The sequence below is a fragment of the Echinops telfairi genome, unplaced genomic scaffold (genome assembly GCF_000313985.2).
Source record: "Echinops telfairi isolate 266 unplaced genomic scaffold, ASM31398v2 ScPeMD7_7469;HRSCAF=8507_0, whole genome shotgun sequence".
Classification (NCBI taxonomy): Eukaryota; Metazoa; Chordata; class Mammalia; order Afrosoricida; family Tenrecidae; genus Echinops; species Echinops telfairi.
In genome coordinates, this window is record NW_022111372.1 from 48,533,371 (window position 1) to 48,539,522 (window position 6,152).

General features: G+C 40.6%; 2 non-coding genes across 2 annotated transcripts; both read left to right on the top strand.

The window, feature by feature from the left end:
- Positions 1 to 1,885: 1,885 nt before the first annotated feature.
- Positions 1,886 to 1,957, top strand: TRNAA-UGC. Its single transcript has one exon. It is a non-coding gene; the product is annotated as a tRNA-Ala (tRNA).
- Positions 1,958 to 2,679: 722 nt separating this feature from the next.
- TRNAK-CUU lies at positions 2,680 to 2,752 on the top strand. The gene has a single exon. It is a non-coding gene; the product is annotated as a tRNA-Lys (tRNA).
- Positions 2,753 to 6,152: the final 3,400 nt, after the last annotated feature.

Genomic DNA, 6,152 nt, shown 5'->3' on the forward strand with positions numbered 1-6,152 from the left:
GTCTGAAAAGGGCTATTTAGATTCGTATTGGACATATGGGCTAATATTGGACTTATGAACTTGATCTGAACTGGGCTGAGATGTTTTCTCAATACTCAGTTGCTCTTGTATATAAAGCTCTTTCTTATACACATATGAGTGTGCCTATGAATTTGTTTCTCTAGTCTATCCAGACTAACACATTCCTTACTGCATTATGTAGTTAATTGCACTGTTCAGGGCATATTTTTCCCATGGACTCTTTCAATATTACAACTCAAGACTTGACTTTTTTCTTCAGTTTAAGACATGCTGAGCATGTTCTTCCTTTTCGGTTTTCTAACTGTAGATCTTTACACGTTTCATTATAATATTTTACTTAGTCTTTTCAAGCTTCTCTTTGAAATTTTCTGTTTGGGTCTATGACTTGATCATTTCTTCATTCTCCTTAGCTATTCTATGATGAAGAACACGTTTCAGAGTCTTTTCAGCTTCAACCTGATCTTACGTTTGAGCGACTGTTGGTCTGTTCCATACTCAGCCCCTGACCTGGTTTTAGCTGCTGATATGAGCTTCTCCATCGTGTCTTTCCACAGATGGAGTCAGTTCGATTTCTGTGAATTCCATCTGGAGAAGTCCATGTGTATTGTTGGAAAAGGTATTATTTGTGATGAGAATTTGTTAGTCTTGCGCAATACTACCATGTGATCTCTAGCCTTGTTTCTCTCACCAAGGCCATATTTTCCAACTACTGTTCTTTCCTCTTTGCTTCGAATTTTTGCGTTCCAATTACCACTAATCATCCTGATTGCACGTTTGATCAATTTCAGACTGAGGGCGTTGGTAGAATTCTTCCATTTCTGCATCACTTGCTGTAATGGTTGGCACATACACTTAAATAATACTGTATTGAGTGGATTTCCTTGTCTAAGGATAGATAAGACTCTAACAGGCAGCATCGCACTCCAAGATTGTTCTTGGAAGGCCCTTTTGATGCTGCAAGATTAACGAGAAACTTCAGCGATAGTTATCAAGGAGGACAAAGTTTCGTTATTACACCAGCATTCAGGGTGTCAGCTATTGCGCAACCCACTTTGCCCTCTAAAGCGCCATCGTCAGGAGCCATGCTTCTTCTCGCCCTCAGGCCTGGTCAGGGTGTTGACCTTGGCTAGATCACTGTCATAGAACCTCTTCACAGCCTGTTTGATCTGGTGCTGAGCGCCTCCGCGCCCACAATGAACACACGTGTGTGTTACCCTTGATCTTCTTCGTGGTGGGTTCGGTGGTCTAGGGGAACTTGCTGACGGCATCCTGATCAAGCTTGTTTCTCCTGGGGGCGCTCTTCGGAGGCATTTGGGTTGCCTTGTAAGCCTCAAGGTCTTCGGCCAGTAGAAGGTGCAGATCTTCTTTGGGGGAGCGTGTATGTGTGTGATTGTGGATGCCTTTCAGCAGGGCCTTCTTGGCTTTTAACGTCTTTACTTTGGCTTTCATTTTGGGAGGGGCAGGGGCTTCCTCCTTTGCCTTTGGCACCATCTTCCTAAAAAGGCCCCAGGACTCTGCATCTATTTGTCTTGTGAATTACACTCTAACCGTGCGAGCTTTCTTGCTATTTCTGCAACTTTTCGGAAAGACTCCTGCCTCGGGACCTTTACACGGCTGTTCGTCTGCTTGGCCCTCTTTCCCCCCAGGTACCAGCACCGATCACTTCCTACCCCTTTGGAGTCACGGCTCGAATGTATTCTTTTCAGTGACGTCTGCGCCTAAGTCACTGTTTAAAATCTCGCTTTTACCACACCCGCATCGGGTGGCCAGCTCTATTTTCCCCCTGGCATCTCCTTTTGCAAACAACGCCGACACTAGAGCATGCAATAACCAAGGGAGCCGTAGAAAAGGCCGTCTGCCGGTTGGGGATGTAGCTCAGTGGTAGAGCGCATGCTTTGCATGTATGAGGCCCCGGGTTCGATCCCCGGCATCTCCAGCGCAGGCTTGCGCATCATTTTAATCTTTCTCCTTTCAAGTTTAAAGGCCCGAGTCTACGTCCGGAGGAAGCAAATGCTAAAAGGGCAGTTAGCGCCGCGTGCCCATAGTCTTCTCAGCTTTCGTCTGATTTACAGACACTGCCCTTACCCACTGATTAGACCTCAAATTAAAAAACTTGAATGGTTTTCTTTATAAGAAAATCAGGGCAGGTAGAGCTACTGAGACAGCAACCAGATTAGTCGTTTATTAGAGTTATGATGGGAGGTTGGGGCGAACCGAGAGCTAATAAGATACAAAAATGAAGAAAATGTTCTGATTGGGGTGATGAGCACACAACTCTCTTTAACATACTATTGAATGGCATGATACATGAATTTTAAGTCGATACAATATTAAAGATAAAATAGAATATTTAGATTTTTAAAAATCTATAATGGTGAACGCCAAGATGCCTAACTTTCCGTTCTTCTCTTTTTGTCCTAGAGCTTCCCGCGGATAGAAAAAAGTTAAGTTTTTAGTAGGGTGCTTTTAAAAGCAGAAAACGATGGAAGTGGGAGGAGCGCTACCCAGAGGAATATGAATTTCTCGGCTTTCCGGAGTTCTTTAATAGTTTAAATATACTCCGATTTGCAAAGCATTTTGAAAACTTTGCGAAGGCTGCGGGAATGACAAAGGGGATTCACCTTTGAATAAGTAAATTTTGAGCACATTAGCATGGCAGCCCGGCTAGCTCAGTCGGTAGAGCATGAGACTCTTAATCTCAGGGTCGTGGGTTCGAGCCCCACGTTGGGCGCACTTGTTTTTCCTGTGAATTTCATTTTCATGGAATAAATTGTTGCGTGATAGACTGTTCCTGGAAAATTTAAAGGCACTCTTTTGAATTAATGGACATTATATCTTATGAAAAGGCAAATTTTGATTATTTACCCTCCATCTACAAAGTAATCATTTTAACATCTTTTTAGTAAATATAATTATGTGGCTATAAAATAGGATCATATATGTAAAAATATTCAGAGAAAAGGATCTGACTTTCAACCTCACTTGATAGGCAATAACTTTCGTATCTTTGTACATGTTCTTCCAAAGGTTAAAAAATGCTCATGTATATACGTATATTTTCCTGTATTTTATACATAAGAATAGTATGGAGATCTTTGCATTTCTATACATGTATAATGTCCTCAATCTTCTTTACAGCTGTATAATGATCTGATGCACATGAATCATAATTTACTTAACAGATACCCTATTGGTGGACATTTGCACTGTTTCCAATCTTTTGTTATTACAATCAATGCTTCAGTTAACAGACGTGGCATTTGTCATTTTTGCATTTTTCAAAGGTAAGTAAAAAATACTGCTAAACTCACAGAATGTCTTATTAAACAAATCAGAGCAAATTTTAAAAAATTAAATATATCTAGTTTTAGAACCATAAATTTTTAAATTGTGAATTAGGGGTGTGTGTGTGTGTGTGTGTGTGTGTGTGTGGTTACACTTCAGACCACTGTCTTTGTAGTCAGTCATTTGAAGAACTTATCAAACCCCCAGGAGCCTGCCCTGTCTGCTCCCTTCCCCCATCTCCCTCGGATGGTATATTTTTGTCACTTTCACTCAAGTGAAAACCTGTCTACACTCTAGTCTATTGCCTTCCCTTTCCTCTCCCTCCTACCTCTGGTTACCATCAACGTTTTGTTTCTTGTGGTTTGAAAACTTTTCTTGACTTTTTAAAATAACATTGGTTTCATTCAATATTTGTCCTTTTGTGATTGATTAACTTTACGCAACACAATATCCTCCAAATCCATCCGTCATGAGCTCTTTCACAATTTCATCATTTCTTTCACAATGTGTGTATGTACCAACGTTGATTTATCTGTTCTTCTACACAGGGGTATTCTTGCTCTTGTGAGCAGCACTGCAATCCACATAAACGTGTACACATCTGTTCATGCTGTGTTCTTGATTTCTTTGAGTAAATACCGATGAGAGGGATTGCTGGATCACATCGTACTTCTATTCACACTGGATTGAGGGAGTGCCATACAGCTTTCCATAGGGGTTCTACTGGTTTACAGTCCCACCGTCAGTATATGAGGATTCCAATCTTTCCATATCCTCTGCAGCATTTGTTATTTTCCATTTTTTTGATTTTTGCTATCAAGTCAGGGGTGAGTATCTGATTGTCGTATTGATTTGCATCTCTCGAATGGCTATCATTTTTTCATATGTTTGTTCCCCCCCTGTATGTCTTCTTCAATGAAATGTCTGTTTATGTCTTTGTCCATATCCTCTCCCAACCCTGACATTGCCAAACATTTAATTTATTAAAACAAGATAATCTTCTCTCCAAAAGAAAGCAGAAAATAATAAACACTAGATAAGGTGACCAGACGTCCCACTTTTGGCGGGACAGTCCCAATTTTTAACAATTTTTCCCACGTCCCGCGGCATTTTAAAAAAGTCCCAATTTTTGGAAAGAATGCACGACAAGCTAGGGTATATGGTTTTCGGCTGCCATGTGGCTATTTCTCCAGGATATGAGTTTTATCAATGGTGTCCCGCTTACCAATGTTAAACTCTGGTCACCTTACCTAGAAACAAATTTAAAATGGGTGAAAAGGGAAAACATATGGTGAGGTGTTAAATGTTAAGCTATCTATGGCTGCAGTAATTCATTTTTCAATGCGATCTGAGGACAAAACTGCTCACATGTCTAGTAGGTGGTCTGAGGAAGTTCAGTGGAGACAGTCCACTGATGGATTTTGTGCTATCCATAACCTCCTATAAACCAGTTGCTTAGAATTTAAGCTCTAATACAATTCCCACCTCCGTTCCTGGATTTTGTTACTTAACAATCACATAGGCTGGTGCATTTCCTCCATGTAGACTTAGCTTATACCTCACTTTGATGGACTAGCATTTAAGATCCCAGGTTTGTTCTTTGTAATAGCTGGGCACTGTCTGATTTTTTCACCACACTTTGTTAAAGCACCCGTCTCTTCAGCGATTACTCCATGATTGCACGTATCAAGCTGGACCAAATCTTGAGAACTAATTGTTCTTAAGTAAGGATTTATGATTAAATGCAAGCTCAAAATCCATTCAAAAATCTAAGGTTTACAGGCACATATATATATGGTCCACTTTACAGGCAGCATTATTAACTTCTTGAGAAATAACTTAAGTAACCTGTAGGGATACTTGATGTTTCTAATAATAGTATCAGTAATCTAGCCAATAGTATACAGCATTTAAAATACTAGTAAGAAAAGTAAAATGGACATCTTTAGTCAAGCTTATCAGACTAAATAAAATACACGGAACATTCACTTGTACAGATTAATAGACACAAAGCAAACTATGTCTGAAAAACTAAGAAATGTCACCAAAAGCAAAGGAAATATAAAAGTAGCAAACATATTCATCTTAGTTTGTCAATTACTGGAAAATCTTGAAAGCAGGTGACTTACACCTAAGTCCAGTGATTTCCAAGACCACAGCATTGGAATAGCAGTCATCTGCTATTCCTCACCACATGGTATTTTAGGTTTAAGTCCAAAGGAGAATTTCAGCTTCTTGAAACTGCAACAGGTAAGTTTAAGATGAGGCATGGCTCATTTCGAGGCGTTTCCAAGGTGGATCCTTCTGATGTGGCCTGTGAGCAATGCTACACGGAAAACAGAAATCTAAAGTCCAGGCAGTCTCCTGTACAAGGCCTGGATCGTCAAGGGCAGGAAATAAATTTGGTCAAAAATCCATGATTAGCAACTTACTAACAGGGTGGATTCTCCCATTGGGGGGTTGATACAAGTAATGTTAAATTTTTTCCTCCAAGGACAGGCTGCCTCTCCCTAAGCGCACCCAATAATGGAAGTGAAATCACCTTCTCCAAGATCTATGCCTCCCCTCCTCCTCTCAGGTCCCAGCTTCCCACTGAGGTTCACCGAACATCCTCGCAGGAGTGTTGGTGACCAAACTGGGGTCCTACTTGGCAGGAGCTATGTGGTCGTCTCCTCGTGCGGGCTAACTGAAAAACTGACTCCAATTGCGGTGGGGCAGAAGTGTGGTTGTTTGTTTGTTTTCTTCCCGTTTTGCTTTTTTTGTTTTGTTTTTGAGGGAGCTATTGTTTTTTGACACATCCTTCATCTAGGTCTGTAATTTTATTTTGCTGTTTGTTAAAGAACCCA